Below are 12,419 nucleotides of genomic sequence, written 5' to 3'. Positions count from 1 at the left end.
CCTAACCTCATCACTACCTCGTTGAGGTTAGGCTCAGCACTTACCAGTACATGGGGTCAGTTGTACTGATACTGCATTTTGCACTTCTTGTGTAGATTTCGGAGCTAGTAGCTGATCGAGAGATTGGTTCTTGTTACTGCATTCAGGAGACCCAAGGTAGTCTCGCAGGCATCCGCAGGCCCTTGCGTCCCCTCCTATCCTTACGTCATTTTTGTTTTATTTACTATCGAGACAGATGTATTCTTTTATTTTAGATCAGTATTTATAGTATTAAGTAGAAAGTTCGAGAGTTGTGACACCAGTTTCTGGGTGGTATTTACTTATGTTTTCGTTAATAGTATAAAAGTAATTAGTTAAATCATGTACTTCCACTTTAATTTCCGCTGATTTAGTTTTGTTAAATGGTAATTATAAAATGATAAAGGAAAAAGGTAAAATATTCTGTAATGTTGGCTTGCCTAGCGAGTACAATATTAGGTGTCATCACAGTCCCGAAGGTGGGAAATTCGGGTCGTGACAGATAGTCACAATCAATGTGGGATCTACATTGAGGATGTCCATATTTGTATTCGTTAATCTTGGTTTTTTAGCTTTTCTTGCCATAACTCCAGGCTGACATGATAAGTATTCTTTTAGTACTTAAGGGTGCGATTTACTGGTAAATATAAGCAAGATAAAATAATTTGCACCATAGACAAAAAAAATACTACAGGTGATTTTCTTAGTATGCCTATTTTGATGAACAGAGTTACACAATACTTATGTACGTTGACGAATAATATAAGTATCTGATGAAATAATTAGACTCCTACACCACATAAATAAAATAATCAGGCTACTTCATACAGTCTCATTTAAGGGTGTCAAACGGGTGGGTTGGATCAATCTAGGGCGGGTCAAAATGGGTTGAGTTAATAATTGAGCTGGTCAAATAACCCGCCCAAAAGTTACTTGGGTTTATATGGGTTTGTCACACCCCGAACTTGAGCCTAGACGTAACACGGCACTCGGTGCCTGACTACATATGACCGAGCGAACCAACTGGCTGGCTAAATCAACATGTGGCATCATAACATACTGAATGCGGAAGATAAACTAACACATGTTGATATACTGAAAGTCTGGATGATATAAATCAAAGTGCGGAAATACTAATACAATTCTGAAACATATTTGTAGCCAACATAGCTTAATATGAAAAGCATGCGACTCTGTCTAACTATTACTCTAGTCTATGAAGCCTCTAATAAACCACTAAAAATACTGACAGTCTGAAAATACTGAAGATTGTAAGGTAATGATAATGCCCCGAAAGAACTGGGGATCACCAAGTAGCTGGTACGAGAATCCTAGTGCTTTGAATCGTCAACCTGTAAATCATTACCTGCATCGTGAGATACAGGCCCCGGAGAAAAGGGACGTCAGTACATTTAAATTGCATTGGTATGTAAATCAACTGAAAGAAAGAATTATAAATGCTGAAACTGAAACTAAGCTGATAATTGAGAATTGATAATTGATAACTGAAATGATAACTATTGAAACTGAAACTGAAATGATAACTGATAACTGAACTAAACAAAGGAAGTAAGGATATGAATACTCCCTCTTCTGAATGATGAACAACCTATTTATCTAAATAAGCTACGGCCTCGAGCCCAATATATATGTGCACAAGCTACGGCCTCAGGCCCAAGTATACGTATACATAACTAGAGCCTCAGGCCCAAAAATGCATAAAGCATAAACTACGGCCTCAGGCCCAAACATGCATAAAGCATAAACTACGGCCTTAGGCCCAAACATGCATAAAACATATAAATTACGGCCTCAGGCCCAAATATAGGTGTTCAACATTCAGGAATTAAAATCAGGAACAGAGAATCATACTGCAATACATGATAGTGAATTATTGAATCACACTGAGTTACATGATATTGGAATACTGGATCACACTGAGTTATATAATACTAGAATACTAAATAGGACTAGACTGAGACATGTATTCTTGAACTGATAATGAACACTGAAACTCCAACTGTTTATTGTATATTGAGTAATCTATACTAAGACTCGGGGGAATCAAACGCAAGTCTATATTGAATATGCACTGAGCTCACAATGTTCAGAATGAAAGTCATGAACGAGTTATGAAGCTAAAGAATAGAAGTTCTACAACTATTCAAGGAACTAAGCTAAACTATATTTCTGAGGCAATTAGTTATGTAAAAGAAATGTAGTGTAGGGAGAATCATTAACGTTCCCAAACATAGAGAGTTAGCCTCACATACCTTAACTTTCTGTCCTTGAGCATAATACAACATTCGCCAACCCTTTCAACTTTAATCTTTTTGAAGTTCAATCCCCTTGAATTCGAGTTCTAGGGTTCCTTCTATTAACAATGATGTCCCAATCGAATATCTAATGATATGGAGGGTCTACCCATGTTAATAAGATAATGGGAAATTAAAATTAACTAAGAATCACTATTAGAACTTACCTTGAGTGGTGGAGGGACCCTTAAGGAGTTAGGTTTTTGAGAGTATTCCTTTCTAGTGCAAGTTTTTATGTTTTGAGGCTGTGGGGGACGAAATAGGGCTAAAAATGACTTCTCAAGTCGGCCACCACGTCCAAATAGGCCTGACCGTGGTCCCAACCATGGTAAATAGCTCGAGAACTGCCTCACGACCGCGGTCGCGGTCAAACGCGGCTGAACGTGGTGGTTATGCACTGTTTTGTAAAATGGGCATAACATTTTGCAAAGAGCTCCGTTTGGGCTCCACAATATATCGTTGGAAAGCTATTTCAAATACATACAACATTCATAGCTTGAGTATTCCCAATTTCCTTACATAGTTTCAGTAAAACTTGCAGGAAGACGGACTTTCTGCAACTTACTCCATTTTGTTGAATCTTATGCACCTCACTCTCCATCTTGATTCTAAAACAACTACTTTCACCCATACTCACCCCTCTAGGACTTCATAGGTCTATAATATCATATTAATACCCATTTAACACATCCATCCCTAGTTCGAATGTACGAGGTATTATATTATCTCCCCCTTGAGATCATTCGTCCTCGAATGATTTTCCTGAGTGTAACTTCCGCTAACTCCGAACCTTAAACGGGTCTGGTGGAAACATGAATGTTCATTAACACTTGCATACTAAACATAATGAATTATTACTGAACTATTGAGATACTGAACTGAATGACTTTTGCATTGACTGAATATCGGTCTGTCATGGATACGTGAATATTGAACTAACATGGATATATGAATATTAAACTGGCACGAATATTCGAGTATTGAACTAACATCAATATCATAGTACTAAGATAGTATGAATATCTAGGTATTGGATTGACATGAGTAGTTGAGTATTGAACTGACATGAGTAGCTGAGTATTGAACTGACATGAGTAGCTGAGTATTGGACTGACATGAGTAGCTGAGTATTGAAATGACATGAGTATCTAAGTATTGAACTAACATAAGTATCTAAGTACTGGAAACTTAAATGTTATAACAGGACACGTGAAATACTGGTTGTACCACCCCTAATTCTGGTGGCAACTCCAACTCATAAGTTAATTGACCGATCCTTCGCAAGAATCTATATGGCCCAACATAGCAGGGACTATGCTTCCCCTTCTTCCCAAATCTCATAATGTTTTTTGATAACTAGGGATTTTAACATATTTTATACTCCTTCTTGCTTATGCTTTGATTAGAAATTCATACAAAATAGTCCCAAAAGGCTCACAAGTTGTGCTTGATTACAAGTTTGATCAACAAAGTGACAAGATGTCAAAGATCAGCTCAAAAGGAGTGAAACTTGCGCAAGTACCAAGATAAGACAAAGCTCAGGCAAAGCAAGGCCAGTGCGGCCGCACTGCATTCTGTGAGGTCCACACTATGAGGTTCAAAGAGCATGACTTTCAAGGCACAAAGGCAATGCGGCCGCATTAGGATTTGTGTGGTCCGCACTGAAGGCAATGCAGCCGCACTAGGAATTGTGCGGTCCGCACTAAAGGCAATGTGGATGCACTCAATTTAGTGCGGTCCGCAGAACCCAAGATCAAAGAAGTGCCAGTTTCAAGGATTCAAGTCAATGCGGTCCGCATTCCATTTTGTGCGGACCGCACTAGAAGCCTCCGCGACCGCAGCCCATTCTTTGCGGTTCATAGTGCCTGAGTTCAGAGAGTCATATCTTCATATTCAGAGCCCTAGTGCGGCCGCACACCATTTTGTGTGGTCTGCACTAACCCAGCAGGGGCATTTTTGTCCAGAATTTTTAGCTTAGTATAAATAGCATCTTTTCCATTTTTTAGGGTATCAGATATTGTAATTACGTAGCTACACTCGTGGGGTCGAGATTCTTAGCTATTTTGGGCAATCTTATCTACTTTTCATCATTGAATCTTGTTATTTAGCTTAGCAATTAATTAATATGAGTTGTTCTTCATCTATTTCTTGTTTTCCTTCTTTAATTATGAGTAGCTAGACCCATAAGCTAGGGTTGTGGCTCAACCCTAGTATGGGTAATTGATGGGTCTTGTATTTTAGAGCTAGATTGACTATGGGTGTTTGATATTTGGGCATATTTCATGGTTAATTTCTGAATTAGTAGTTGCAAACACTAGTTTGTGTTTAGTTGACTTGGGTTCTTCTTAAGAAAGAGAACCTAAGTCTCCGAAATTGGTCCAACAAGGAATTGGGGCATACTCAAGAGATTGATAGCCCCAATTAAAGGGTTAAACCTCGAGAGAGTAACACCCGACTTGAACCCTAGTTGCTTGTGCAAATTTGCATACCCAATTGGTCTTGAGAACGTCAATTCGGGCAAAATCACTCGAACCACCGAGAGGTGTAGAGTGGGTAATATCGTGCAACAGTTATATCATATTCCCCAACTATGTCAATTGTGCCTTAGATTCAAGTACCCGTCAATTGACCACCTAGGCGAAAGTTACTACCCTAGTACTTTTTAAACCATTTGAACAACCCATAGCATTAACTCTAAGCTTAATCTAGTTGCATTTATCATTTGTAGTTTGACAATAGTGGAAGTAAAACAAAAACCCAAAAAATGATTAGAAGTGTAATTTGGAACACATACGCAATCCTAAACTAGATAGATACTCGATTCCAAATTATAGCTCTCTGTGGAAATTGATCCCGACCCTAAATTGGGTAAAAGCTGCTCCGACCCTCCCTCGCTACTCAATACTAGTGCGGAGTAGGCCATGATCACCTTTTTGGCGTCGTTGCCGGGGAGCTAACAGTTTTGGCTATCTATTTAGTTAGTTTTGTGTATTGTTCTTCTTTCCTTCTTTTTTACTTACTTGTTTGTGTCACAACTCAGGTACCTAATGGTAGTGAACAACGCTTTGACCCTCTTGGAAACGTGATTGTGGGGGAGGAGGTAGATGATGTCGGGGAAGATGAGGTGCCTCTTGTACCTCAAGGACAATGTAGAGGGCGCAATGCCAATGCTAATCCGAATGGTGATATTCCAGACCCTCCTCTGCCACCTCTAAGAGTGGCTCCCAGAGTACTTTCGAACCAGGGCTATGTGAGTGCTATTGTCCCACCCCGAATTCGGGCGGGCAATTTTTAGATAACCAATGTGATGTTGACCTTACTTGAGAAGCGTGGGGTGGATACACACTGGGGGAGCAAGTAGACGAATGTGTCCGAGGATGCTCTTAGGTTGAGACTTTTCCCATTCTCACTTAGGGGGAAGGCATTAGATTGGCTCGAGAGACTTACCAACCATTCCATCACAACTTGGGATGAGTTGGCGAATAAATTCATTGCTAAATTATTCTCGCCGGGGCATATGGCAGCACTGCGTGATGAGATATTGGCTTTCATGCAAGAGCCCACAAAACCTTTGCATGAGATTTGGGAGCATTATATAACAATGGTGAAAGAATGCCCCAACAATGATATGACCGAGGCTATGATATAACAAACCTTCTACCGGGGCATCAATACAACAAATCAATGCATAGTGAACTAACTTGTTGGGGGCAACTTTATGAAGCTATCGTATGATGAGGCATGTGATATACTTGACGAGATGGCTGACACTTCTTCTGCATGGCAAAGTAGAGCCAATGTGCCTCAGGGTGACCCCACGGTTATTCATTTGCACAAGGAAATACATGATCGTGGACAGGCTATAGCAGAGTTGACAACTACTATGAACCAATTGGCAAAGGCACAGTTGCAACAAGTTCAAAATCCTCTCCAAGTGAATGTCATGGAGGGTGTTAATATGCTTGTCAAAAAGAGAAGGCAACAAAACGAAAGGAATTCTGAGCAATTTGATGATAAATATGATGGGTTTCAAAATGATGGTTATGATGAACAAAGTGAAGAGGTTCAATATGTAAACAATTATCAAGGCCAATGGGGCAGCTCTTCCAACCAATAATAGTGGAGACCTCAAGGCAATTGGGGCAATCAACAATAAGGCAATAGCTATTGGGGCAATCAACAACAAAACAATAGTAATTAGGGGAACAACAACCAAAACAACAACTGGGGAAATCAGAACAACAATCAATGCAACCAAGGGAATTGGAATGGTAATAACAACAATTGAGGTGGCAACAATAATCAAGGAGGATGGAATAATGGAAACCAAGGAAACCGGGGGCAAGGCTTTCAAAGGCCCCCAATGTACCAACAACCGAACAATCCACCCCCATTTCCATCTCAAGGTCCTAGTTCTTCTGGCAATGATATGGGTAGAATTGAAATGATGCTCAAGTAGATGATGAAGAAGAATGCGGATTCTGATGCACAGTCGGCTTCCCACAATACCTATATTAGAAATTTGGAGGTGCAATTAGGCCTAATCTCTCAGTCTTTAAATACTCGCCCTAAGGGTACTCTACCAAGTGATACGGTAGTGAACCCGAAGGGTGGGAACAATCATGTTATGGCGGTTACAACAAGAAGTGGGAGAGGCGGTGATGTGAATGCCTCAAAGCAAAAGCAAGTTTTGGGTGATGATGTTGAGTTGCATGAAGAAGAAGTCCCTTTGGTAGTTAAAGATGTGGTTGATGAAAATGTGAACAATGAAGTGAGGATTGATATTCAAGATATCGAGGTGGAAACTCAAAATGATGTGAACCCGTCTAGGGAACACATAATTGACATGCTAGAGCCGGTTGTGCCTAAAGCCAAGGCACCTTTGCCAAGGCCACCTCCACCTTATCCTCAAAGGCTCGCGAAGCAAAAGAATGATAATCAGTTTAAGAAGTTCATTGACATGATGAAGAGCTTTTCCATTAACGTCCCTTTTGGTGGAGGCTCTTGAACAAATGTCGGGCTATGCAAAATTCATGAAAGACTTGGTCACAAAGAAGCATTCTATAGATTGTGAAACTATAAAGATGACTCACCAAGTTAGTGTTATAGTGCATTCAATGGCCCTGAAGCCTGAAGATCATGGTGCCTTCACCATTAGGAGTGTGGAATTTGCCAAGGATCTATGTGATTTGGGAGCTAGTATCAATTTGATGCCCTACTTAGTTTTCAAAAATTTGGGTATTGGGAAACCTAGGCCGACTTCCATGAGGTTACAAATGGCGGATAGATCGATGAAGAGACCTTTGGGTATTATTGATGATGTGCTTGTCCGGGTGGACAAATTTATCTTGCCAGCTGATTTTGTGATCTTGGACTATGAGGTGGACTACGAAGTTCCTAACATACTGGGCAAACCTTTCCTAGATACGGGGAAGGCATTGGTAGATGTGGAAGTATGGGAACTCACCTTCCGGGTGGGTGATGAAAAGGTGGTCTTTCATGTGTGCAAATCTATGAAGCAACCCAACAGTACCGAGGTGTGCTCTCTTGTTGACCTCATCACAATAGTGATAATTGATGACACTAGTGCAATGATCAATGTGGAGGACCCATTGGAGGCCGTATTGTTGAATCTTGATGTCAATGAGGATGCAAGCCGAGTGGAGTGCATGAATGCTTTACATGGAATGGGCTTTTATTCTTATGAGCCTAGGAAATTGTCTTTGGATCTCAAGAATAGAAAGGCTCCACCAACCAAACCGTCAATCCTCCGGTGTTGGAGTTGAAACCACTTCCTCCACACCTCAGGTATGAGTTCTTGGGCTCAAATTCTACTTTGCTAGTTATTCTTTCTTCTTGCCTTACTAAGATATAGGTTGATGCCACATTGGCAGTGATTCAAAAGCGAAAAAAGGTAATTGGATGGACTTTAGCTGATATTCGGGGAATAAGCCTCGCATTCTGTATGCACAAGATTATTCTGGAAGATGATGCAAAGCCCTCCTTAGAGCATCAAAGGAGGTTGAACGAGGCAATGCAATAAGTTGTGAAAAAGGAGGTGATCAAGTGGTAGGATGTCGGGGTTGTGTACCCCATCTCTGATAGCTCTTGGACTTCACCGGTGCAATATGTACCGAAGAAGGGTAGCATGACCGTAGTGACAAATTCTAAAAATGAGTTGATTCCGACAAGAACAATTACCGGTTGGAGGGTATGCATGGACTACTACAAGTTGAATAAAGTGACCTGCAAGGATCACTTTCCTTTGCCCTTTCTAGATCAGATGTTAGATCGACTTGTTGGGCGTGCCTTCTATTGCTTCTTGGATGGGTATTATGGGTACAACCAAATCTTGATTGCTCTGTAAGATCAGGAGAAGACCACATTCACTTGTCCATATGGTACTTTTACTTTCTCTAGGATGCATTTTGGGTTGTGTAATGCACCGACTACATTTCAACGGTGTATGATGGTCATTTTCACCGATATGGTGGAAGACATTTTGGAGGTATTCATGGACGATTTTAATGTTGTGAAGGATTCATTTTATGAGTGCTTGAAGAATCTTGATAGGGTGTTGGCCCGTTGTGAAGAAACCAATCTTGTCCTCAATTAGGAGAAATGCCACTTTATGGTGGAAGAAGGAATCGTTCTTGGGCATAAAATTTCGAAGCATGGCATTGAGGTGGATAAAGCAAAGATCGATGTGATTTCAAGGCTCCCTCCCCCTACATCCGTCAAGGGAGTCCGAAGTTTTCTTGGACATGCGGGGTTCTACCGGAGATTTATCAAAGATTTTTCGAAGGTAGTGAATCCCTTGTGCAAGTTGTTGGAAAAAGATGCTAAGTTCGTGTTTGATGACAAGTGTATGCAAGCCTTTGAACTTCTCAAGCATAAGTTGACCACCACTCCCATCATTACCGCACCTAATTGGAGCTTGCCATTTGAGCTCATGTGTGATGCTACCGATGTTGCGGTTGGGGCAGTTTTGGGTCAAAGAGTGAACAAAATATTTCATCCGGTGTACTATGCGAGCAAAACAATGAATGATGCTCAAGTGAACTACACTGTGACTGAGAAAGAACTTTTGGCTATTGTGTTTGCTATGGAAAAATTTTGGCCGTATCTTATGGGTTCTAAGGTTATTATTCATACCGACCATGCCACACTCCGGTACTTGATGATGAAGAAGGACTCCAAAGCTAGACTGATGCGATGGGTCTTGTTACTTCAAGAGTTTGATTTGGAGATTGTGGACTAGAAGGGTAGTGAGAACCAAGTGGCGGACCACTTGTCCCGCTTGGAGGAGGAGAGGAGGCCTCGTGATGGCCTAGAGATCAATGATTCATTTCCTGACGAACAACTCCTTTCGGTGTCGATGAATGATATGCCATGGTTTGCCGATGTTGCTAATTTCCTTGTGACCGGTATAATCCCGTGTGAGCTCTCTTCTAACCAAAGGAAGAAGCTCAAGCGGGATAGTTTGGACTTCTATTGGGATGAGTCATACTTGTTCAAGATTTGCACGGATGGTATGATCCGAAGGTGTGTCCCGGAGGAGGAGCAATTGAATATTTTGGAGGCTTGTCATTCCTCTCCCTATGGTGGCCATCATGGCGGGGCGAGGACGGCTTCTAAAGTTCTTAGTTGTGGGTTTTATTGGCCAACCTTTTTCAAAGATGCGGGTGATTTTGTGAAGAGATGCGACGAATGCCAAAGAGCGGATGGAATTTCACAGAAAGATGAGATGCCTCTCAATACCATCCTTGAGGTTGATATTTTTGATGTACGGGGCATTGATTTCATGGGCCCATCTGTTAGCTCTTGTGGGAATACTTACATTCTTGTGGCGGTTTACTATGTTTCAAAGTTGGTTGAAGTCGTGGGTCTTCCCAACAATGAGGCCTGGAGTGTTGTTGCATTCCTCAAGAAAAGCATTTTTACAAGATTTGGTACTCCGCATGCAATCATCAGTGATGGGGAGTCTCATTTTTGCAATAGAGCTTTCGACACTTTGCTTTCAAAGTATGGTGTCAATCACAAAGTTTCTACCACCTATCATCCTCAAGCAAGTGGTCAAGTTGAAGTCTCCAACAGGAAAATCAAAAGCATATTGTCAAAGACGGTCAATGCAAATAGGACCGATTGGTCAAAGAAGTTGGATGACGCTCTATGGGCTTATCGGACTACTTACAAGACTCCGATTGGAATGTCTCCGTATCGGTTGGTGTTTGGGAAAGCTTGACATCTACCGATTGAGTTAGAGTACAAGGCCATGTAGGCTTTGAGGAAGCTAAATCTTGAGTGGGATGTTGCAGCCAATCTTCGTGTGGAGCAGCTCAATGAACTTGATGAATTTAGATTCCATGCCTACTCCAGTTCATCCTTGTATAAGGACAAGTTTTAAGTACCTTCATGATAAATATGCTCGTGGAAAGGATTTCAAAGTAGGTGATTTGGTTCTCTTGTTCAACTCCCGATTACGTCTGTTTCCGGGAAAGCTCAAGTCAAAATGAGTGGCCCGTTTGAAGTGGTGTGTGTGACCCCGTTTGGTGCTCTTGATTTAAAGAACAAAAATGGTGAAGTTTTCAGAGTTAATGGGCACCGGGTCAAGCATTATCTTGGAAAAATTGATGACAGCCACATGGTGGCACTTCTTTATTTTAAATGGTGTGATGGTAACCTGCGTCGTGCCGCGACGTTAAATCAGGCGCTTCTTGGGAGACAACCATGTATTTTTCTTCTTGTTTTTCTTTGATTTTTATTGTAGGGTAGGATTTATTTTTTGGGCTAACTGGTTGTGAGATATTACAGAATTGTGTTGGTGCAGTGCAGGACATAGTGGAAAAAAGTGTCAGGTCTCTGAAGTTGTTAGTGCGGACCGCACTAGTGAAGGGTGAATTGATGACCTCTCTGAAGATTGCCACTGCGGCCGCACTACATTTTGTGCGGTCCGAAATGGACCACTGCGGCCGCAGTCCATTTTGTGTGGACCGCAGTGGGTTACTTGGTCGAACTTGGCAAAAGCAGTATAGTGCGGACCGCGGTCCATTTTGTGCGGTCCGCACTGGTTGGTGAGACTGGGCCCCAGGCCCTTTTCTATAAATAGGGCCTGAGACCCTCCTGTTCAAACTTTTGGATCTCTTTACTCTCAGACTAATACAAACATTGTTTATCACCTCCCTTTGCTAGTAATTAATTGTTGGAACTAATTGACTTCATTTCATCTCACATCTGATACTATTACTTGCCTTTTAATTGTTCAATTTTGTTAATTTCTTTTAATTTTAGTTCTTCTTGCTTCCCTCTCTATGTTTCCCATAGTTTTTCTTCAATTGATTAGGTTAGGGTTGTAAATTTCTTGATTAGAGTAGGCTCATGTAGTTAAAAACAATGGGAAATAACTTAGGGGCATTGTTTAAGTATTAATTATGCTTAAATCAAAAATCTATTAAACCCTAACTTAGTGCCACAACTGGGCACTCAGTGCGGACAGCAGTCGTTTTTGTGCGGTCCGCAGTGCCCCGATGCGGTCCGCAGTACCATTTTATGCGGACTGCATTGATGAAACTTCTGAAAGCTGAACTCTGGGTAGTGCAGCCGCACTACATTTTGTGCGAACCGCACTGGCCCCAGTGCGGTCGCACTATATTTTATGTGGTCCGCACTGTCTTGATACAGAGGATGGGTAGTCTGAATTCCATCCCTCTGCGGACCGCATGGCCATTTTGTGCGGTCCGCATTGGCCCCTGTGCTGTCGTACACCATTTTATGCGGTCCGCACTGGGTACCTTCCACAACATGTCTGCAACTCTTTTCTTCTGTCTGCAATTCTGTTTCTTGCATGTTGCTATTGATACTAACAAAGTCATTTGAATTGTGTTTGCAGACAATGGTAAAACAACGAGGCAAAGGATCTAAACAACTGGGCAGAGGAGAATCTTCCCGGGGAGGGAAGCAGAAAATGATAAAACTCACTCCCTAAGCTAGGCAAAACATCAAGAACATGAGGAAAGCGATAAAATCTATTGACAGAGCCATTGACATGTTGGGGAGTGAGTATGAGCTCTCCGGGGAGATCTCTTC

This window comes from Nicotiana tabacum, chromosome 8, assembly GCF_000715075.1.
Source record: "Nicotiana tabacum cultivar K326 chromosome 8, ASM71507v2, whole genome shotgun sequence".
Classification (NCBI taxonomy): Eukaryota; Viridiplantae; Streptophyta; class Magnoliopsida; order Solanales; family Solanaceae; genus Nicotiana; species Nicotiana tabacum.
Note: the sequence above shows the minus strand (reverse complement) of the source record.